At 41.9% G+C, this 24,863-nt stretch overlaps 1 protein-coding gene and 1 pseudogene across 1 annotated transcript in view; one reads left to right on the forward strand and one right to left on the reverse strand.

The window, feature by feature from the left end:
• AGBL1 (AGBL carboxypeptidase 1) overlaps positions 1–24,863 on the reverse strand; it is a 727,538-nt gene that overhangs the window by 374,248 nt on the left and 328,427 nt on the right. The window lies entirely within an intron of this gene.
• On the forward strand, positions 3,586–3,824 carry LOC123388135 (annotated as a pseudogene).

The following is a 24,863-nucleotide window of genomic DNA, read 5'->3' on the forward strand; positions in this document are numbered from 1 at the left end:
TAGGCTCTCTGCTCAACAGGGAGCCTGCTTCCTCCTCTCTCTCTGCCTGCCTTTCTGCCTACTTGTGATTTCTGCCTGTCAAATAAATAAATAAAATCTTTAAAAAAATTCAACTTATAATAGCATCAAAAAGAGTAAAATACTTTGGAATCAATTTAATCTAGAAAATGCAAGAATTGTACACTAAAAACTACAAAAAATTATTGAAATTAAAGGACACCTAAATAATGGAAATATCTCCTGCTCATAAATTTGAAGACTTTAATAGAGTTAAAATGGCAATTCTTCCCATGTTGACCCAAAAATTCAACACAATCTCTATCAAAACTTTAGGCAACTTTCCCCCCTCCCCGCCCCCAGAACTCGATGACCTGAACTTAAAATTCTTATGGCCATACATGGGACACAGACTAGACAAACAATCTTGAAAAAGAGAACAAAGTTGAAGAATTCCTATTTCCAAATTTTAAAGTCTACTACAAAGATAGTTATTAAGATAGCACGGAACTGGTTATAAGGACAGACATACAGCTCAAGGGATACGGAACTGAGCATCCAGAAATAACCATCACATTTTTTGGTCAGTTGATTTACTACAAAGGTGCCAAGACAATTCAAGGAGGAATGAATAGTCTTTTCAATAAATGGTGCTAGGAAAACTTAATATCCTCATGTAAAGGAATGAATTTGGATCCTCACTGCAAATCGTACAAGTCTGAATGGATCCTCAGCCTAAACATTAAGAGTAAAATTATTAAATTCCTAGAAAGAAACACAGAATCACATCTTTGAGACCTTGGATTAAGCAATGGTTTCACAGATATGGCACCAAGAGCTAAAATGACAAAAGAAAAAAAAAGTAGATAATTGGATTCCATCACAATTAAAAACTCTTGGGCATCAAAGGACACCTTAAGAAAGTGAAAGACATCCCACAGAATGGAAGAATATATTTACAAATCACATACCTGATAAGACAACCCACTTAAAAACTAGGCAAATTAGGATAGACATTTCTCCAAAAAAGACATACAAATGAGCAATAAAGCACATGAAAATATGGTCAAGATCATTAGGTAAATGCAAATCAAAACCATAATAAGATACCACTTCACACCCACTAGAATGGCTAACACAAAACAGAAAATAATAGAGAATGTGGATAAATTGAAAATCTTGTGCATTCTCACGGAATACAAAATGGTTCGGCTATTTTGGAGTAGTTTTGCAGTCCCTTAAAATGTCAAGGATAGAGTACCCCTATGACCCAAGAGCGTCTCTGAGGGACCCGAGAAAAGTGAAAAACAAATGTTCGCATAAAGTCTTATACGTGGATGTTCATAGCAGCATTACTCACAGCAACCAAAAAAGTAGAAACAAGTCAAATGTCTATCAACTGATGAATAAACAAATGTGGTATGCCCATTCAATGAATATTATTGTCATCATTAAGTCAAACATGCAACTTGGATGAACTTTGAAAAGACTATGCTAAGTCAAAGATGCCAGGTATAAAGAACAATGTATCATATACACTATTTTTATGAAATGTCCAGAACAGGCAAATTCATAGAGACAAAATACATTAGTGATTTCCAGGGACTGTGAGGACGGGAGAATTGGGAATGGCTACTAATGGGCATAGCACTTCCACTGGGGGAATGAAATGTACTGAAATAAGATAGTGGTGATGATTTTATCACTTTGTGAATATGTATTTTTAAAATATTTTCTTTCTTTCTTTCTTTATTTGAAAGACAGAGAAAGTGGGAGCATGGGGAGGGGCAGAGGGAGAAGGAGAAACAGGCTCCCTCCTGAGCCCACGGAACCTGGAAGTGATGACCTGAGCTGTTGTCAGATGCTCAATGGACTGAGACACCCCTGCTTGGTGAATATATTAAAAACCACTTAGTTACACTCTTGAAATGGCTGAACTGCATAGTATGTGCATTATACCCCAATTTTAAAATGCAATCCCTAAAATTTGTGGAAAAAAAAAAAACACATTACATTTTACAGAGACTCCATCAATTAGCCCCCTAACTACTGAGGTTTTACTCTATCAGCATTTGTCTACTTATTATTTACATACTGAAACGTGGAATAAGCGGTCTTCAAATTTTTTTTATACCTCAACTTTCCTATTTATTAATCATCTATCTGGAAATGAAGTGTAGAACAGCCTTAAAAATAACGTTAGAAATTCTGAAGCCACACAGCTTGCTTTCCAAAATCTTCCACATATACCAAATCACAGCAATGATACATTAACATACATCTAACCTACTAAATATACTTATGTAGGAACTACATTAATTTTATATATCTTGATTCCACTTGTTTATTAAGGATCTTGCTTAAATTATATCAGGTGTTTTGACTTGTCCTCAACGTTTTTTTTTTTTTTTTTAAAGATTTTATTTATTTATTTGAGGGAGAGAGAGAAAGAGAAACAGAGACAGACCATGAGCATGGGGGAGGAGGCAAAAGTAGAGGGACAAGCACACTTCTCTGGAGCAGGGAGGTTGGCACAGGGCTCGATCCCAGGACCCTGAGACCATGACCTGAGCCGAAGGCAGAGGCTTAACCCACTGAGCCACCTAGCACCCGTGTCCTCAACTTTCTTACCCACAGCATGAATCTCCAACTTCTATTTTGAGGTCAAGCGTAAGATGTCAGTAAATTATCTACAAGGTAATGGACATCAGCAAACCCTGAGACAGAGACAAAACCTCCTTCCACAAATGTGGCATGAAAGGCACTTCCATCAGCTGGCACCATAAAGCTCTGAAGTCCTACCTGTAGGATGGATGTTTGTCTGTTCTTCAAGAGAAGAAAACAGTAGTACTAGCTGTCCATTCTTTCTGACCAGTCAGCAATGACTACCCACGCTGCGGTTACTTGACTTTCTCGCATAAAAATAGCTCAGAGTGAAAACTGACAAGCTCTTTAGATAACCAAAGGAGTCACACCTGAAAAGCTGCTAGATATTAGCAGAGTACATCCTTGATGCTATAATACAATGTTAATTAATTTGATCTTTCTGAAGGGGAAGCAGTATTCCCCTATTCCCCACCATTTACATAACAATTCAATGTTTCAGCTGCAGACTTGAAACTTGGGTCTCCTGGCTGCTAAGCAGGTCACTACTTTCACGGAACACCTTGTGGACAGTTTAAGATGGCAAAATGATTTATTTACCACTTTAGCTTCCTTTAATGCATTTAAAAATGCACAATTACCTACGAGCTAATCTGAAGCTCGAAACCTCATTCCATGGGGCACCTGGCTGGCTCAGTGGGTAGAGCACAGAACTCTTGATCTTGGGTCATGAGTTCGAGCCCCACGTTGGCCACAGAGTTTACTTTAAAACACACATACACACTTCATTCTATAAATCTAGTTGAGAACTAAACTGTAAGTACCAATTAGTGGAGGTTGGAGGTTGCATTCTTTGTTTATTCCACAATAAATAAACCTATTCAATGTACATTCCTTCTTTTTAGTCTGAATTAGCACCCTTTAAAGCTCTTACGGGCAGACCTGCTCTTGGATCTTTCCCTCGATTTTGAAATATCCCTTTGTAGCTTTGAGCAGTGGCAGTATCGTAGCCAATGAGGTTTATCCAAGGCGCAATTACTGCTAATTGAAAATATCCCTTTGTGTAATCAGAGCTTCATGCTTCTATTTCACTTGGTTCCAAGTGTGCAGTCACAGACTCTCACCTTTGTCAAACCTATACCATTCCTCTTTCCTGCCACAATTCCCAGGCCTCCTGGTTCTTTCAGGACAGAACAGACAATATTCAGAATTAACAATGGCGACTCTTTCTACTCTAGGCAGAAGCAGTCATTCATCCTTTTGCCGACTTTTGTTGTTAGTCAGCTGTTGTGTGGGTAAGAATATCTGGGGTACTTAAAATTGTGTCTAGCCATTTGTACTAAATAGAAACTTAATTTGTATGTATAAAAAGAATAAACGAGAGGTCTCTTTACCCTTTGCTTCTCCTAGTCTTACAGAAAATCACATTAAAGACAAAATACTCTTTTATTTTCCCAAATTGATGATAATTATCCCTACCAGTATCTTGTATTCTTTGAAAGAATACACAAAAACAAAATAAAATACACCTTGTAATTCTCTAATATTGGGATATATGAGGTTAAAAAAATATGAATACAGAAACATCTTAAGACAATAAAAGAATTATACAAACATAAAGTAATATTGTTAATTTAGCATTACTTGAGGTTTTTATCTCCTTATAATGCCAGTTTCCAAACCCAATGATCAATCAAATCGTGTGGCAAATCTGGGAGAAAAATCTGGGAACACAGTGAACATCTGGTTGAAATTTCTCGCCAATGGGTGAGAAACACTCTTGTCATAGCTGGAAGTTTCTGTGCTTATTCTGATTCTAAATTATTCAATTTTATTGAAGAAGCATTTACGAAGCATCCTCTGCACCAAGCGCTGTGATCGAGACTGAAGATAGTCAAGTGCAGAAGTGCCTTGAACATAATCCCAACTAGTTCACACTCTAGTTATCGAGGCCTGCCAACCAAAAACTGTAAATATATAAAGGAGATATAACAGGGATAGGGAAGCAATTAATTCTGAATCGGGGGTCAATTATAAAGAGGGAAGCATAACAGCCATTTATAATTATAAGTTAATGTGCTATGTCTCCCTGGGATATTTCTAATTATGAAATGAAGGACTCTATCTTCTGTTAATAGAATTTCCAATGTCTGTAAAATCTTAATGGAAGGGATTTTTATTTAAATACTGAAGACTGAATATATGCACTCATCCATTATATCTCCAGGAAACCCCCTCCAAAATTACTGTAAAGGATTTTAATAATATTCATAAATCTCCAAACACACAGAAAATAGAAGACATGACAACAGACAAGAAATATCTAAATATTGAGAGACTGAAAGCAGATGGTCTAGTGCTATGTGAATTAGCAGATCAGAGATCCCTCAAATTTATACACTAAAAGGAAGCAAGCCAATTTACAAGAGAAAGAGATCAGAAAATGGGTGCAAATGATGTCTCTGACACTAAGAAATACAGAAAACTTCCAAACACGAATTGGTTGGAAGTCTGTATGAAAGGCATTCAGACCCTCAGATCCCATTCCCCCATGCTGTATGACTAAGCAACCTTTCTTTCCCTTCCATGTCAGAATACTGAAGACTTATTCTCATAACCATACAGAACCCACACATGGGGTCATCAAGCACAGATGGGAGAAGGGTGAAATGCCACACTGAAAACAGGAGGACACACTATAGTGAAAGTTGAAAGAAACGTTCTTAAAAACTGGGTCAAATGTGAGAAAAGTGTGTAAACTGTTGATTTCTGGGGATTCAAAAATAAATGTCAATTAATTTGTCAAACAGTGTAAATTTCTTTAACATGTCAATTAAATAGATTTAACATTATTAATGATAAACACCTGAAAACAACAGAGAAAAACAATTCAAGGTGTTGACTTTCCAGTTTGACAAGTCTTAATGGTCAGGATGAAAATTCATTCAAGTGAGATGAAATAAAGATATTTTCAGACATGAAATGAGCTTAGAGTTTCTTTCCCATAAATCAGTACTGAAAGAACTACTAAAGGATGTACTCTAGTAAGAAGCAAAAACAGCACACAGAGAGGAAGTGAGAGGCAAGTGGGTAAACTTATGTAACTGCAGAATTTAAAATAATTGACTTTCTTTGCTTCAGGTAAGTGGAATTAAAGTAAAAACAACATTAAAGAAGGTGAGAAACAGTGTTTAATGACTAGTTCGGTTGGTTCAAGTCCTCATCTCGGGTGGGAAAGTACAGAGATACTGCATAACTTTAGCTAATTTATGGAACTTAATTAACTTTATTTCTTTTTCAATTCTCATGTATTTTTGGCTCTTGGGGCAATGTCATCACTTCAATATGGAAAAAAAAAGCTAGTTCAACACAAAATAGAAATTTGAAGTATAGGATGAGACAAAATCAAGGGTGGGGAAAGGAAGGGAATAGCAAAAGGAACGGATGAGATATTGCCAAAAGACGAAGGATCTCCTTGTCCCCTCTCTGAAGGAATGACTCAAATATTTAGGTGGCAGTACACAGCTTTGCATATATATACAGCAGGACCGGGTTTTGTTAAGAAAAGGTGGGGATGGGACATTCCAGGGGTTTGGGGACCAAGGCCAGTCTCTCTTCTCTCTCTTGGCCCCCTTCTCTGACCAGGAGAGAAGGAAGGAATCCAACACGTGAAGGAGGTAAAGTAGGAAAGGGAAGCATCCTACTTGACAGTGTGTGGCAGACCCCTTGCCTAGCAAGTGGCTCCACTGGGAGCCCTGCAGGCAGTCAGAGCCGTCTACCTCCTTCTGTACCACATTCAGGACCAAGTCAATCACCTTGACAGCTCGACAGAACAGTCCTTGGCCTGCCCCAGACTTACCAAAAACCAGGTTGTCTGGTCTCCCTATCTGGCTAAAAGGACCTGAATGAACAGAGCCCACCACGCCGGGTTCTAGATCCACCAAAGCAGCAAGAGGACTGTATCTGCCACCTGTGGCTTCATCATGACACACAGAGATGTGGTCCAGCTGAAGGTTATTACAGGCAGACTCCAGTGGGGTCGATCCCAGGCTCATCAGTGATCACCTGAAGCCTGCACTGATCTGCTTGCCCCATGGACCAGCCTGGAAGAGCAAGATTTCCCTCATGGTTAAAATTTATTTTAATCTCTCTGTTCACCTCAAGGTGTGTATAGGGCAAGGAAATTATACGTGATTCTTTTTTTCTATGCTGCCAGCTGCAGGCTAGAAGGATGGAACATGTCCCAGAGGCTGAAGGTTTCAACAGAGGAGCAGGAAATTTCTGAGAGTGGAATTTAATTAACGTTAAAGGTTTATTTTCAAAGTGCATTAATGCTTTGTGCTCCTGAAATATTAACAATGTTTTATTGCTTTTTTAAAGAGATTTATTTATTTATTTATTTGTTTGTTTATTGCGCGGGGGGAGGGCAGAGGGTGAGAGAGAACATCAAGCATACTCCACTCTGAGGTCACACACTCACCAGGGGCTTCACCTAGGAGGACCCTGAGAACATGACCTGAGTTGAAATCAAGAGTCCAAAGCCTGGGGCATTTGGGTGGCTCAGTGGGTTGAGCCTCTGCCTTCAGCTCAGGTCACAATCGCAGGGTCCTGGGATCGAGCCCCGTGTCAGGCTGTCTGCTCATTGGGGAGCTTGCATCTCCCCTCTCTCTGCCTGTCTCTCTGCCTACTTGTGATCTTTCTCTCTCTGTGTCAAATAAATAAATTAATTAAATCTTAAAAAAAAAATAGAGTCCGAAGCTTAATGGACTGAGCCACCCAGGAACCCCAACAATGTTTTATTTCTTGTATGTGAGGTACGTGGAAGCTCAATTAGTGTTAAATTCACTTTTGTTGTGTTCAATTTTCTGTACATATATTATATTTCAATATTTTTTTAGTTAAGGAAAATTTTTTTAAATAATTTTAAAAATGAGTAACTTCTAATCTGGCAGAGGGGAGAAACAATGGAATTTTTAGAAATCCATAAGCCAACTAAGGTAGAAATGGTGGGCTTAAAAAAAGTAAGCAAAGAAAAAATTGTTAAGTAAATAGCATAAAATATGATGAAAGAAATAAACCCAAATAGATCACTGCTTCCAGTAAACATAAAATTAAGTAATCTTTTAAAAGATGCTACTATTCATTGGATTTTCCAAAAACAAACAAACATCTGGGTTACATAAAATTTAGAAGAACAATACTTAAATTACCAGAGAAAGGTCGAAAACACTGGATCCTGATCCCATACCCAACTTGTTGATTGGGATCCGGTCGTGAGACTGTCTCGAGTTACTATAGTGCCATAGCCACCTGAGAGCAGACATCGACACTGCATGTTTGCTGCTGCAGTATCTCACTGTCCTCGTACATATGGAAAGAAGGGCAGTTCTAAACAAAAGTATTAACACACAGACATAATCTTTTATACACAGTGTAGTTTTTATATATAAAATATGTAGCTCATAAAAGTATATATACACATACAGTCTTTTACTTGGGAGCATTGATCTTTGAAAAATAAATTTCAATAATTCCCATTTCATAACCAGTATACCAGGGGGCATTACTATCCTGTGTTTGTTTTGTTTATAAACTAATTTGCACATACTGTAATGCAGAGAAGAATGTGAAGAATACACTTAAAACGAATGCTAATATGTGACAAATGGTGATGCTTTCACATATTTGCTTCAGGTTTATTTTTAAACAAAATATTGAAGATAAGGGCTGAAGCCTCCTTGTATCCATTCAAAATCCAGTTTCTATCCTTTCCTTTCCAAGATTACAAATATACTGAGCTGGTGGTAGTCATTCATATCTCTCCATGTATCCATCTCTCTCTCTGCTTCTGATTTTGAATGTTCTCTTTGCTTTTTTGGTCAATTTTTCTATGCCTGTATATGACTAACTTACAGTGTTTTTGTAGAAAATGTTAATTTAAGGGGCACCTAAGTGGCTCAGTTGTTAGGCATCTGCCTTTGGCTTGGATCTTGATCACGGGATGCTGGGATCCAGCCCCGAGGCAGGCTCCCTGCTCCACAGGGAGTCTGCTTCCCCCCTCCACTACCCCTGCTTGTGTTCCCTCTCTCACTGTGTCTCTCTCTGTGTCAGATAAATAAATACTATCTTAAAAAGAAGAAAATATTAGTTTAAGTTCTCCATTAATTAAAAGTAAACACACATATACCACCATCACCACCCAGATAAATACCCTAAAGTTAACAACAACAATAAAATTCTCAAATGTAACTTTTCCCAGGTTGATCTACCAGCTTTTGTGAGATACTTGTCAAAAAAAAAAAAAAAAAAAGAAAGAAAGAAAGAAAGAAAAGAAAAGAAACAAAAAACTCCCACTATGATTGTGATCTTGTCGATTCTGCTTGTAATTATTTTTGCTTCTGTGTTATGAAATGATGTTGCTAGGGATATACATATTCATGGTTTTTGAGAGTTTCTTAGTGCATTGTTCCTTTGGGGGTTATATTTTTCTCCCTTTGTTCTGATTAATAATTTTGCTTGAATATTTTTTCCATGTAATAGTAACTGTTAGAGGTTTGTTACTCTATTTTCTCTCTTATTTTGTGTTTGCTGATCATCTCTCTTTTCCTATTTTATTCTTTTTTTATTCTTTGTGTGTGTGTGTATTCCATTCACCTTCTTTCTTTGGATTTACTCCATTTTTTTTTCCTTTTTGATCCTTGATTTGAAGAAATTCATTTTATAGTATTTATCACTTATAAATTTGATAAACATTATTTTCTTATATTGTTACCTAGTTTGTAATTTTCAACATTATTTCTTTAAATCTATGGATTGATTAAATTCTGTCTTAGGTATCTGATGGTGGTAGAGGTGGCTATTAATGTTAAAATAAGTGTTCTTATAAACTTTGAGGTGATGCTTGATTTCTAATTCAGCACCATTGTGATCAGGGAACCTGGACTAAATGGGAATAGTTCAATATGTATTGAATCTTCTTTATGACATATATAGTACCTGACAAATTTTTATGAATGTTTAATACATGGTATAAATATGGACATATTCTCTGTTGGGAGAATTATTTAAGATCAAGCTTTTTGATTATAGTACTTATATTTTTATCTTCCTTTTTCTTTTCTTTTTTTTATTTATCAGTTTCTAAAGGAAGTTCATTAAAAAAATCCCAATATTATTTGTCCTTAGAACTATTTTATCTTGTCTCATGTTCTTGTCTTAAACTTAATTTCCCCCCAATACTAGTACAGCTAAGTCAGATAGAAAAATATCTAGTGAATCTTTTTTTTCCCCAAAGATGCATTTTTGATCTTTCTCTGGTAATTTAAGTATTCTTCTTCTAAATTCTATATAGCCAGGATGTTTCTTTTTAGAAAATCCAATACACAGTAGCATCTTTTAAAAGATTACTTAATTTTATGTTTACCTGAAGCACTCACCTATTTGGATTAATTACTTTCATCATATTTTGTGCTCAGCAGGGTCAGCAGGGTGTGAGGACTGGACCCCACTCTACCAGGACTGTTCCCGTTCATCAGGACAGGAAGCATAAACCCAGCATGTATTGGGTGAGTCAGTACTCTTCATGCTCAATCCCAATGCTTCAGGAGAGGCTCATTTCATATTCAGTTCCAGGGCTGAACACATGACCCAGATCTGGCTAATCAGAGTGCCACATTCCTTCACACCCACTCCATGGTTCTTGGATATGCGGTAACTAACGTGTGCTGATGGAAGCCTCCCCTAGGACTGCTGCTAAAATTGTCAAGGAAGAGGAACCCTATCTAGAAACCACGAGTGCTGAAAGGGTGTGAGTAGCTGAAGCTTCTGGTATCATCTTTGCTATCATCTGGGGGGCCTAACCAGGAAAGAGAGAGGGGACAGGTTTAGAGGGAGGAATGAGGAAAGGAAAGGAAGCCCATTGTCCCCTTGATTTTTCCGATAAATGAGCACTGATTCTCTTTTTTACTTAAGCTAGTTTTCATGAGTTTTTGTCACAAGTAAAAGGGTCCTAGTCCATTTATCCTAGGCATAAAAGCCAGGCAAAAACCCTAGTGCTTGCTAAAGAAAGAGTTTCCTGGCCAATGAATGTATGGATGTAAGAGTAGGCTGACAGTCCCATGGTGGTGATCGATTTTTCCAGGTCATTCATACCCATTTAACTTTGTGATCAATGGCACAGACCTTTGAGGCAGCTAGCAGAATGAAGGTGCAGCCTATAGCAATGGAATTGGGACTTTTTAATTATATGACTGCCTAGCCTGAGGATTAGATGCACAGTCTCATCCTCTCCAGGGCAGCCCACCAAGACAAAGTGAGGTCCTCTGCCCAAACCTGAGACAGGATCCTACAGAACTTATAAAATCAACATGGAAACAGCCACTGAAAAGGGAAGATAATACACAACAATCACGTTTCTTTAAATATGAACCTTAGGAAAATGACAGGATAAACCAAAAAACTAGTGCTTCTAAGAAGCATCTCCAAAAAGGAGTAAAACCAGGGAGTAAACTTGATGTCCAGGAGACAAGTACTAACCCTGAGCCTGAACTCCATCCTAAAGGAAAATCTTAATAAACAGAATAAAAGGTAATGGATGCTTCCCTGACTCTTTCTGTCTCCAGGTCACAAGAGCCAGGATGCCAATGAAGACCAAATGTTCAGAGAATGAGGAGGAACCACTCTGCCTGAGAGTGGGGAGGTTTGGGAAGTGGTTTGTGGCTCCAGAGAAAGAGGGAATAGGAGGAGAGAACAGAGTGTGAACAAAGGAGTGAAGAGGGGAGTCAAGTGTTCCTAGGAGGCCAAAGGCAGGAGGGCACAGGCCAAGGGAGTTTTCGAGCACAGGCTTGTAAAGGAAATAATTTGGAAAGCTTTCTTTCCTGGTACCCATGGTGACCACCATCGGTCCACAAGACCTTGGATGGAGTCTACAATGTTCAGGAAGGTTTCTCTGAGTTATCTGTAGCAACAAGTGAAGTGGACAGTTTCACATGTGCATAAATATTGTGTAGAAACCCACGGCATTACAGAAGAAAGTGCATAGACTCAGGAGATCATGAGAACTTAAGCCTCATGAAATCTTGGAACTATCAGAAGGCTTTAAAACTTCCACAAGGAAGGTGGGCTCAAGGGACTCTTTTCTGTTTCTCAAGGGGCCACAAGACTCCCCCTGACGAGAGAGCACCGGGCTCTATAATTGATGCCATCGTCCTTTGGGCTGTTCGAGTCACCCCAGGTTTCTCTCCCTCACCTCCCACACTCTGCCAGTCCATCTTCTTCCATGCGTCCTCTAAACACCTCTCAGAGTCCTACCCCCAATCTCTTTCCTCCCCAAATACTCCTCTTCTTAGCTCTATGACACTAACCCAACCACTGCTTAGGCATCCTGTCTCAGAGGATGTTTCCCTGGGCACTCAGAGTGAATAAACTATTCTTCTTCTATATCCCTATACAACCCAGATCATATTCCATCAGATCATATCAAGTCATAATGAAACCATCTTTCTATGTATCTGACTCCTCTGCACAGGGTACGCTCTGAAGGAGAAAAAAATTATATTTTTGTATAATCACAGTGCTAGACAAAGAGCCTAGAAAAAGTATGTGCTCAAGAGAATTCTGTCAAAATGAAGAGAATGGAGTTGAGTGCAGTGAGGGTGGTGATCTTGTGATCATCCAGGTCTCACAGAAGAGGAAACTGAGGCTCAGAGCAATTACAGAGCAGATCAGGCACAGTCCTGGAGCTTGTCGAATCATGGAGATGTGGCTTGAACTGGGTTCTGATAAGATCCTCTTATCCCAAAGCCTATGCTATTTTTAGCATAGCCGATGACTCCCCGAAACAGGATATTTCAATATTCTTTTTACTTGCAGGGTTTCAGTCTAATCTTGAAGTCAATTAACTAGTTTGCAATTCGTTTTTATCTATAACCCACTGGTAAAACCAGTAAAGCTAAGTGACAGTCACCAAGATAAAGAAGGGACAGACTGCAAATCCTGGAATTGACATGTTCTAGGGATGCTGGTGTGGTCGAGCAGATAAATAAAAAGCATGAGCCTGTGGAAAGACCCACCCCAACCTGTCAAAGCCTCAGAGTCACCCGGATGTGAAAATCTCCCCGCAGCTAACCAGGCATCTCTTGGTGTCTCCTGCCTCCCCAGCTCTGAGAAAGGCAACATCTTTCAGAGGCTGCAAGAATAAATAAATAAATAAAAGAGGAAGCTGCTGGTATAACTGAGCAGAGGGTTACAAATGGATTCATCAGAGGAAATAGCTAAAATGCCTACAGGTGTGTGAGGTCCCATCTGTTCACTCAACTCAGGAATCCTTTGGGGAAAAAAATTAAGTTCTCCAAGCGAAGGCAGTCTGCACCCACTCCGTGGATGATGAAAGGCACCCAGACCTAATTACTACATCTGGAGCGACTTCTCAAATGTGAAGATAACAGAAAGTACGAGAGAAGGAGCAAGGCTACAGAATGTCACAGAGGCCCTGTGGAACCGCGGGGCCCTGAGGACTGCCTCCCGCTAAGACTTTTGCAAACTCCCAACAAACTGGAGTTGAAAGTTCTGGGTGCTCTAGAGTACCTTCCCCCACATGTTGATGGAAGGAGTTGTTTTCCTGTTCTTTTAAAATTTATCTTCCCCAGGCTTACTCCCTAGACCTTCTCTTTAAATGTGTTCTGTACATCATTGGTCAGAAAATGCCTATCAGGGCACCTGGGTGGCTCAGTCCGTTAAGCATTTGCTTTTGGCTCAGGTCATGATCTCGGGGTCCTGGGATTTAGTCCTGCCTCAGACTCCCTGCTCAGCGGGGAGCCTGCTTCTCCCTATGCCCCACCCTCCACCGCTCATGCCTGAGTTCATGCATGAACTCAAGAGAGAGAGCACATACTCTCTCTCATGAACGAATGAATGAATGAATGAGTGAATGAATTAATAAAATCTTTCTTAAAAAAGGAAAAGAAAACACACCCAACAATCAAGAGGTGCTCTGAATGCAGGTAGGATTTCCCTACCTTCTTTGACATCCCAATACATGACATGTGCACCTGCTGTTAGCAAATCTAGACCAGAGGTCAACACATCTTCTCTTTCAAGGCCCAAGCAGTCAGTATCTTAGCCTCGTGGGCCTGACCATCACTTACAACTATTCAACTCACCCACTGTAGGGAGAAAACAGCCACAGACATTACGGAATGAAGGAGCATGGCTGGGTTCTGATAAAAGTTTATTTATAAAAATGACCTGCGGGCCAGATTTGGCTCACAGGCTATTGATTTGCTGACTCTGATCTAAGCCACAACAGGCCAGGTACGTGACAGACCTGGATTATAAATGCCACTGTTCCTCCTGGTTTAATTCTCTGCTTCAGAGTACTTGCTTATTTTTACGCTTTCTGGCTCATTCATGAAAGAGTAGGAAAAAAAAAAGTGACAACTCACTAATAGTCACATCAAGTAAGATGATATATGTGGAAACACTCTGGAAAATCTTGCAAATGTAGGGCTATGACTATAAGGACAAACAGATCTGAACAGATTTGACTGGAGTACATTCATTCATTCACTGTTCATTGGTAGCATCACTTTTAAATGTATGTCAGATGTCAGGATCTGGGCTTAACCCTGAAGAACAGAAGAAAGGCCCCTTCCATTAAGGATTTTTGTTCTAGCACAAAAGAGTAAAAAACCAGGGCAGCGTAGTACTATAGGCCCAATGAAATGGCCAGATAATGTTTTCCACTCTCAGTCTCCTTTGTCACACATTCTCCTTCCCTCGCCCTGCCGGCCCTTCTGCTATTAAGACTAGTTAGTCCAACAGGCTGAAGATCAGTACTCCAGGGAGGGAGAGAACAAAGAAAGTGCTCGGCTTTTTAAATCCACCGTGACCTGACCCTCTTGCAAGCCAAATTTCAAGCAGAAGAAAACGAACTACAAAAGTTCGGTTGTGTCTTTCCCTCGTAGATCAAGAACAAATGCTTGGAAGATTAACTGTATAAAGACAGAAGGATGAATATTTGAGGTCAGGGAAATTCCTGCTACAGAAGAAGAGAGCCCTCTCAACGCTTGGGAGAGACACTTAAGTAAGACGAACGTCCGCCCGCGGTTGGAACAGGCCCAGCAGGAAAGAATGATGAGTTGTCTGGTTGGAGGACAGAGGAGGGCATGCATCTAGATAAGAGAAACAGGGGGAAGGAGGGGAGGAGGAGGAGGGTGGGAAGGTTGAAGAGAAGAAGCAAAAGGCCCCGCTCTGCATCTTGTGGAAGGTGTTGCAGGCGGTACTGGATTGGGGGGCTGCCTTTGAGACCCCCACACATCTCACCGGAGGCCCGCCTCGGAGTCTCATGTCTGACATAACCTTATCATCATGTCCCCCTCCAGCTCCAGCTGATCCGTCCATCTCCTTGGCTCAATCTTTGGCTGGATTTACAAGTCTGGAGCTGGGTCAGCTCCTTAATAAGAAGTGAACATCATCTGCAGGCTGGAAATGGACTTCGCGTTTTGGCAGCGATCTTGGGGGTGGGGGAAAGGGAAGTGCTTTTCGGTCGGGGTGGAGCGCATGATTGCTGGATTACAACACAGAATATATATCTTCTGGTGACTTCCCAGCTGCAGATTCCTGGCTGCAATTAGAAACCTATATGTCTAGTCATTTTATCATTTTTATACATTTAGGAGCTCAAGTGTTTGCTCTAGCAGGCTGCAGCTGGCTGGCTGTCAACCCCCAGCTGTTGTTTAGCTGAAACACCACAACTAAAATTGTGGGCCAATATGACCGGAAACCAGATTGGGAGTGAACAAAAAACCTCAGGATTAGTTAAAGATGTTTCGCGTTCTCATCCTTTGCTTCAACCAGGTGAACCCACACTCGTGTGCAAGAAGGCAAAGGAGGGACTGGAACACGATCCAGACACTTTCTCAAGAGCTCTTTATGTGAAAGAGCCACACCCCGCAGGCCAGAGTTCTCTCCAGGTTTACTCAAGTCCAACACGCGCCATGCTATCAGGCTGGCTTCTGGCTTTCTCCACTTCCCAAGGGTCGCCAGGTCAGGGACTCGATTCCAAATAAGTTAAGATGCACTGCTTAGAGAAGGAATGAACACAACATCCAGCACTGGGGGCGGTGCTGCTGGATGAGACCTTGGACAACTGCAGGAACAACATTAATCCTGCGGTTGGGACCTTTCTAGCTGAGGTCGAGGGGCTGCCCAAACGTGTTAGCCTTGCTTAGTGGGTACTGTGTCTCCTTGCCAACTGAGCCTTCAGCTCCCCTTGGACTGGGGTGGTTTTAAAAAACCAGGGGGCCTTTTCTTTACCAAGTTTGAGTTCACTGCATCGCTAAAGACACGTGGGTTTCTAAGAAGTGTCTTTAGGAGATGCAGATCCTGCACTGACCCAGCATGGTACAAAATGTTTGTGATGTGCCCAGAATGCCACATCACTGTTAATTATGACGTCCGCCGTCAGGCTGTTCCCTGCTACTGGAGTCAACCGTGCTGTCACCACCCAGGGCTGGGCATCACTTCAGCTGTCACAGGGTTGACAGGAGAACCTGCCTTTGGAGGAAGAAAACTTCTTTCTTACACAAAGAGATGCAATAGGGCGGAAGAAGATTTCAGGCAGACTGAACTTGCGTCTGGAAAAATGTTGTACTGGGTAGCTGAGCCCTAGCGATGGGACCTCTCCACTCTCTTGTTTCTGATTACAGAATGCCTTCTGGTGCCTGTTCGAGAAGGTCAGGGAAGACTGCAGATCAAAGCAAGGCAGAGCTAGCAGGCCCAAGGGCTAGCAGAGTGGTTGAAACCACAGAGCACTGAGTGACCAGTGATCCCGGCCAATTCCATGAAAGAGGTGAGCAGTACCATTGGAGTCCTATGGCTTAACGTGACATGAAGATCAACTTCTAGCAGGATACGCAAAGACAAGAATATGGAAAACTGTGCAGGGAGGACTGTCAATTAAGACTCTAGCTGGGGGGGCACCTGGGCGGCTCAGTGGGTTAAAGCCTCTGCCTTCAGCTCAGGTCATGATCCCAGTGTCCTGGGATCGAGCCCCGCATCGGGCTCTCTGCTCAGCAGGGAGCCTGCTTCCTCCTCTCTCTCTGCCTGCCTCTCTGCCTACTTGTGATCTCATTATATATGTCAAATAAATAAAATCTTAAAAAAAAAAAAAAGACTCTAGCTGGGAACTAGGCCACTAGGTAAAGATATTGCCAAAGCTCACCAGGAACCAGCGTGCAGAGATCCGAGGTGAATAAAAGCACTGGCAGGACTAAGGGAAACAGAGACAGGTATAGCTGGGATCCAGGTCTCTACAAGCAGGGGGTCACGAGGAGGGAGAAGGATACACGGATACTCACTGCACGGAAAGATGTCTTACTGACAGAAATAACACTGAGAAAACACAGGCATGATAAAAGGCTCTCGATCACGTTAACGGTGTTCTCACAGCTCTCTTCAGGCTCCGCGCTCGTACCAAGTATACCTGCTACATACGTCTCATTCATTCCCATGCAAACAGCTGTCTTGTGCCTTCCGTGTGAAACGGACCAGGCTGGGTGCTCGGGCAACGGGCTGCACGGCCAGAGTTCATGTCTGCAATATCTCGTCACCCTGCCAACGAGGCCAACTGACACAGGAGCATAATAAAATGTGACAAGGATGACGACGTGATTAACAAAGCGTCAAACAGGGAAGGATGACTCTCATCTCAGTGGGAGATGGAAGAAATGGGGTGAGTTCGGGAAGATTTTACAAAAGGACTGACTTGAAGACATAGGAAGTGGGTCAGATTTAGCCCGAGGGCCACCATTTGCCAACTCTTGATACATATTAAACTGTATTTAATTTTCATTCCAGGTACAGATTTATCCCTTCAAAATTAATTCTTCTTCTGCATTTATAGTAGAGAACTCAATAACCACCCAAGGTAGTTTTACAAGAGCACCAAAGACGTGGGCAGATGATTGCAGAGAGATACCTTTACCCAGCACGCATGGATCAGTAAACCTCTCCCCAAAAAAGCCTGCATAGCTCAAAGCGGAGTTTCCCTCTGAGAATGACTTCTTTCAGCCCCCAAATCTGCCCAAGCCTTGGTCACATCCTTTCCTTGGGGATACCCTACAAGATCTTCTATGTGGGAACAGGAAGGTTTGGCGCCCTAGCCTCAGGGCTCTGAAGAGCGTCTCAGCTGCAGAATAATCTATGGAAACAAAAGAGGCCTCTGTTGCTACTGCCTTGCAGCCCATTCTGCCCTCTGCCCATTCCTTGGGTGTTGATCTTGAACACACTCGCCAGTAAACTTCCTGCCCACAGAGATCTCTCTCTCTCTCTCTCTCTCTCTCTCAGAGGCTGCTACATACACCAGAAAACTCAACTTAAGGCACTTGTTTCTTGAGAGCCACTCTTGTCTTCTTGAGTCCTTCAAACATACCATATCCTCTTCCCACCACAGGGCCTTTGAACATGCAGTTCTATTGGACTGGACTGTACCTGCACCGTCACTGCCTCTATGTCATCAGTTTATGTGTCTCCTCCTGGGAGAGAAGTTTTTTCCAACAGAAATCATTAGTTTTGGCTCAGAAAACTTACTGTAGTTCGCAGGGAAACTTCATCTTTCTTGCTCCCATTCTATTCTTGATCCAAGTCCCTGGCATTCAGTAAACCTTTGCTGGGATAACCAGACCTAACACCTCCCCTAACCACCAGATGAAAAGCAATGTATTATGAAATGCTGAGCTGCAATGTCAGTTTTCTAGAACAACATTATGCTCTTGCACTTGTTCTGAGCATGCTCTCGGCAGGTCCAGTCAAAAGTGTGACTGAATCATCAATATGTCAGCCAACACCTTGCTCAGGATACTTTGATCATAACCCTTGGCACAGTCCACTTTGCGCACTGCCTTGTAGTTGGCCCCCCAAGTGCTCTATTCTTCTCTTTGCGAGGGGGTTGCAGAGATCACTGAGGTTCAAAGTTAGTTGCTTTACTACTGCACAAGCCAATAGCAGGTGGAAACTCACAAAGACACATGTCCTAAGTGAGGTGGGGGTCGTAGAGAAGGTCAGGCCAACTGGAAAAATCTAGGAGACTTTTCAGACTTTTTCCATCACCTTCAGTGTTCCTTACCTAGCTCCAGCCATAGCTTTGAAAATGTTCTCAGAGAAGCTTTAGAGCAACTACCCTGGGCAAGGAGCACAGTCGTAGAAAGGAAACAGACCCCAAGAGAGGGGAGAGAACTTGGGGATTTCTTGAGAAGACACGGAATAAATGGCTAATAGACCGTCCTCTTGAAATGAATCATCTGCACGCAGGCAGTAGCATTTCAGTGTGCCCAGGGGAGCGAGCCTGCATGGAAAGATGGAAGCGACAAACCAGTTTCTATCTTCGCCTGCCACGTGCCTCTGTGAGGATAAATCTGGGCTCAGGGCAGACTTAGTCACGGAATCAGAGCAACACCTCCCAGATGCATAAACGATCCCTTACATTTTCGGTTTGAGAAAACAGCAAGTTTTCTTGCTTGTGCTCTTTCTTTTGTTTTCTGTCTTGTTTCTTCCTTGTGTGTTGATTTGTTACTTTCGTTTAATTAAAAAGCAGCACCGGCGTCGTCGGGCACGTGTTACCAGAACCTCTCTTGCAGAGGCACAGATGAAATGGAATCGATGCCCTGTGCTGTGTGATTCTCACACCCTTCGAAGTCCCACAAAGCCTACCTCCCCCCTCCCATCCCGCTTCCTTGTCTCCTGTCTCAGTCCCTCCTCCTGGTTTCTGCCTAGGTCTGTGCATTCTTGCAATTACAGGTTCTCAATTACACACACTTGCTACTAGCTGGAGGGGACAGAAAGTGTGCTTCCTCTCTTGGCAGCTGCTCAAGCCAGATGTTAACACTGGCAGGCTGGGATTGGCTGGCAGAGAAAAGAGAACGGCTCTTCATGGACAGACAAGTGGAGGGTTGTAAACAAACCATTTCAGGCCTGAATCAGCAGGTCCTCATTAACCTGATTGGAAATGTCCTTCAAACTTCACTGGAAAACAGGGAGCACATTGTCACGAGATCATTCAGCTGAATACCAGCGGCTCCCTCTCTGGCTAAAATAGCAAAAAGCTTCATTTGGAGACATCAATGCCGCATTCAAGATGAGCCGGGATTCATTTGGGCTGCATCTGCATTGGCAAGCAATAATTGTAGAGATGTAGAAGTTTGTTTATTTTAACAGCTAAATGTTTGTATCTCAAAAACCAATGAAACTTTTCTGTAATCACTTTTGAGATGTACTTGAACCATTCCATCTGCCCAGATCTTTCCATTGTGCTTCTCATCCTATGGCAAAAGACCGTGATTGGGGGCAGAGTTAAACCACCACCAACTTCCCCCCTTGCCTCCTTGGGACAAGCGTGGAGCAGAGGGAGCATGCTGTGGCATGGCTCTTGAAGCTTCTGTTGGAATAGTTAAGAACACTTAAAATACAGTAAGTGATAAAAATCCCGGTACAGGTTGACCTGGGATAAATGTTCTGGGTGGCAAGAGCTAGCCAGTATCACACAAAGTAGGCAAAAGCCACAGAAGAAGCAAAACCACTTCCCCGCTTGGTCGTCTTCTGATCCTACATAAATACGTCAATCTGTGAAGTTTCTTTGCAGGGCTAGCCAGAGTGAAACAGAAAGGGTCTGGGCAGGGTCTTAGAGGACTGTATTTTCATTAGAGATGCTTAGAGTCACCAGATGGAACAGGAGGGGAACAGGACCGTTTATTCAGAATAGATTATGGGAAATTGTTTTTGTTTTTTGTTTTTTTAAACAAAGTAGAGTTAATCCTTCTAAGGGATTAGGCATTTATGGCACACTGGACTGGCACCTGAAGCTACACTCGTGGAGATAAAGAAGTGGCAGAGACCATCCATCCCCGTGACTCTGAGCAGGAGTCGACAATAATAATAATTAACAGTTGATTGTGTTCTCCAGGTCCCGTCAAGCAAGACCGCAGAATATTTTACTAACACAAATTCATCAAGCCTCAAACCACATCTGGGCATTCAGAAAACGCTTGAAGGTTAACTCTGTTATTATTTTATATTTATATTGCATCTTTCCTCCAAGGACCTCAAAAGGATTATAAATATATTACCAAAGTAGGTTCACTCATCACAGTTATGGGTCAGGAATACATTTCTTTTCTCTCTTTAGCACAAGAGTGCCTAAGCTGTGAAAGATGGATAAGGCTGAAAACAACACAGCGGACTCTTGGACTTACTTCTAGCACTATCTATACATCATGTTTTCCATTCAATGGTTAACCTCTCTAGAAGCAAACATGGCTTGTTCTCTTTCATTCCACTCCTCGACTATATGAAGTGATTCCTTCAAGTGTAATACAGTAAGGTTTTGAAGCAGAAATTACCCATCTTAGATGTGAATGAGGACTCGAGTACAGCAGATGCTTAACAAGACCACTGAAGTTCCTTCTAGTCTGGCAGACAGAAAATAATGTGCAAGGCAGGTAGCTCTGTTGGGCATTCATTGCATATGTCAACCCAAGCCCACTACGCCCCTGGGCTCAGACAGAGAATTTAATAACAAAACCAAAAAGTCCTGCTCATGAAACCTGTATGTCTAGCGCAGGATGGTGTAGAAACATAATGGAACCATTCCTGAAGCAAATGATATTAAGTTTCATTTCCTATAATTGACAAATTGTATGATCCTGAACAAGGTATGCGAACTGACTAGTCTTTGGCTTCCTTATCCATAAAATGTAGTTTAACACCCGAATTGTTATGGACATTCAGTAAAAGGTTAAAAAACCATCCAACACATAATTGTTACTCAATACATGGTGGCTATCATTACTGCCACAAAACCATCAAGAAGTCCAGTACGTTAGGGACTCCTGGGTGACTCAGTCAGTTAAGCAGCTGCCTTCGGCTCAGGGCATGGTCTTGGGGTCCTGGGATGGAGCCTTGGGTCGGGCTCCCTGCTCAGAGGGAAGTCTGCTTCTCTGCTTGCGCGCTCTCTCTCTCAAATAAATAAAATCAGAAGAAAGGAGGAGACTCAGGAGAAGGAGGAGAAGAAAGAAGGAGAAGCAGTAGTCCTGTCTTTCAAAAGACCAAGACAGGAGAATGACTTTTTCTCTGCTCTTTCTCTGTCCTTCATCTGTTATGTTTCATTTCCATTTCACTGAAAATATTTCACTTTTTTTTTTTCCTTCCTCTCCTTGTATAATACTGCCTCCCTTTGGACTGATGAATCCTACCCATTGGAAATAGTCACCAGCATTTAATGGCAGAAACAAAAGAAAACAACACCAAAAGCACCCAAACAGTACTTTGCCATTAGAAGAGAGTTCAAAATTCTTAGCACTTTGCTCAAAGCCTTTCACATTCTTTCTAGGTTTTAGCTCGATAGCTCACCTTTACAAAACTCTCTCTAGCCTTAGTACTGTTCCTTATGGCCTTCAGGACATAGACATTCTACACATGCGCGCTCACACACTTCAAGGAAAGGTTGCAAGTCAGGACAACCCTCCAAAGGCAATTTGGTACAACTTTTTAAAAGCAATAAAAATGTTAAGAGACTCAATCCTGCATTTCCATTATGGGAATTAATTCTGAGCTTATACTCAACAGTGTGGGCAAAGACTGACAACAGCGTTCACAGAAGTAACTACAAGTCTAATGACAGCACAGAGGTAGATCAATTCTTTTCCATTCCTGTGATAAAATACTTATAATATGGGCATTAAAAATGCCATCTCAGGAGAGTTTTGATACGAGGAGAAAAATGGATGAATACAAAGTGGGTTACATGGTCTTTTCTTTTAAATAAAAAAGGATGGGGCGCCTGGGTGGCTCAGTGGGTTAAAGCCTCTGCCTTCAGCTCACGTCATGATCCCCGGGATCCTGGGATTGAGCCCCACATCAGGCTCTTGGCTCGGTGGGAAGTCTGATCCCCGCCCCCCGCCTGCCTCTCTGCCTACTTGTGATCTCTGTCAAATAAATAAATTTTTTTAAAAATCTTAAATAAAAAATGAAAAAAATGGCAAGCAAAACTATACATATGCAAAATGATGAAAATGTATATACATCAAAACATTAACCGTGGTTATCTCAGAGAAATGAAACTACAAGCAATTTTGGGTTTTGTGCTTTTCTTTAACTTTAATTTTTTATTTATTGAAAAATCAAAGCAGATGATGAAGACAGAGACAGAGAGAGTGGAAGGTGAGGAGAGAGAGAGAGAGAAATCCTGCTAAGCACACTTGGAATGGTCTTGTGAACTGGACCTCACTGTGATCATCACATCCCATTTTTCCTTGATGCCCCCCAAGCTGAGTCAGACACCCCTTCTTTGGGCTCCTAGAGCAAATGCCCAGAGCACAAATGAGTATTTGTGTACATAAGACATTTGGATGAAACCTAAATGCTATTCAATCCGAGAAGAGTTTTCTCTGCAAAGGACTTTGTAAAGCCACTGGAATGATATTTTCAAGCAGCATTTCACCTTATGGGGAGATACTTAATGGCATGTTAAAGTAGGGCAGACTATTCAGAAGTGCATAAAAGTACAGCAGTATATAAAATAGGAGGAAGGTGGTCTGCCTGGGTGGCTCAGTCAGTTCAGCGTCTGCCTTCTGCTCAGGTCATGATCGCAGAGTCCTGGGATCCAGCCCCATGTCAGACTCCCTGCTCAGTGGGGAGTCTGCTTCTCCCTCTGCCCCTCCCCCCGCCTGTGCGTGCATGCTCCCTCTCCCTCTTTCTCTCACTCTCTGAAATAAACAAAATCTTTAAAGAGAATGGGTGGAAGGAAATCTGTCAAAATGTTTACTATGATTAATCCCTTGGGGTTAGAATAATAGTCTGTGTTTACTTGATTTTCGTCTGCCTATATTTTCTAAGCGTTCTCCAATTAGTGTTTTCTCGACTAGAATATTTACAATCAGATATAAGAAAATTTAACAAACACTTTGATAGCTGGTCTCTTTTCACTAGATGTAAAATTGTTTAATGTTACGAGATGCATCTACCTCCCACAATGTCTAGCACAGAAGCACAGAAATCATTATGTATTTACTGAATAAATTACTGGGTTCATGATGAATTAATGAATGAACCGATCAGCGGACCAACCAGGCAGATATCAGAGAGAATATTTTTGCCTTAGGCTGTGTAAGCTATATACTGTGAGAAACTACACCTCAACTAAGGTTTTTATTCACCCAAATCCATGAACTTTGCCACTCTGCCTCCCTGATATACATTCTAGTTATCTGTATTCACTTCCTGGAGCCGCGAGAACAAATCATCCCAAACCTGGTGACTTAAAACAATGGAATTTATTCTGTCCCAGTTGTCAATGCTGCAAGCCCAGGATCAAGGTATGGGCAGAGCCATGTGCTCTAGGGGCGGCTCTCGGGGACACTCCTTGCCTCTTCCTGCTTCTGGTGACTCCAGACATTGGCATATGGGTCCTTCTTGCAATCTCTGCCCCCGTTTCCTGTGGTCTTCATTTCTGTGTATCTTCTCTTATTGTCTCTTATAAAGACACCTTTTTTGGTGGGGGGAGGGTCACTCTTCATTATATCACCCTTGAAATGGTCCCCGACTTCCTCCATACTCCACTCTTAGGCGCATCACCCTTTGAAAATGGAAGTGAGGGGAGGCCTTGAAGAGGAAACCATTTGCAAGGAGAAGCCACAACCACCAGAACCTGTCCTCACCAACTACTGAAAACATGAGCAGAAAGCATCAATCACAACCTCCTCTGCCTTCTTCACTTCGTTTAAGCCAAATGAGATTCACCGGGTGGAGACGGAAGAAAAGTCTGTTCCCACTGAGTTTCAAGATTATTTGAAATAATAATCTCCTAAGTCCTCCATTCTCCTCCAATGCCCACGACGCACAACCGTCTTAACGCCATGATCACCTGCATCGTAGCTAAGGAGGTCACAAACCCTGCTCATTAATCCTCGTGATGAAAGGAACTGCCGTAAACACGAACGCTGCAATTCGGAGGAAACAAGGAGAGGAATCTTACAAGTGACAGATTCAGTGCAACTCAGATCCCGTCAGAACAGATGCTCTGCTCCTAACGGGCCAGCAAGGGCTGATGATAAGATTGCTTGACTCTTGACCAGATGCACGAAATGATTCTCTCCCCAGAAGAGTAAGGACATGCAAGCCTGTAGCAGAGCCCATCATGGAGGATTGCAAGCCCCTTTGTGGGGAATGTGGCTTGCCCCTAGAATTCACTGGAACCAAGGCATAACAGCCAA

Source organism: Mustela putorius, unplaced genomic scaffold (assembly GCF_011764305.1).
Source record: "Mustela putorius furo isolate JIRA1106 unplaced genomic scaffold, ASM1176430v1.1 tig00003875_pilon_pilon_pilon, whole genome shotgun sequence".
Taxonomy (NCBI): domain Eukaryota; kingdom Metazoa; phylum Chordata; class Mammalia; order Carnivora; family Mustelidae; genus Mustela; species Mustela putorius.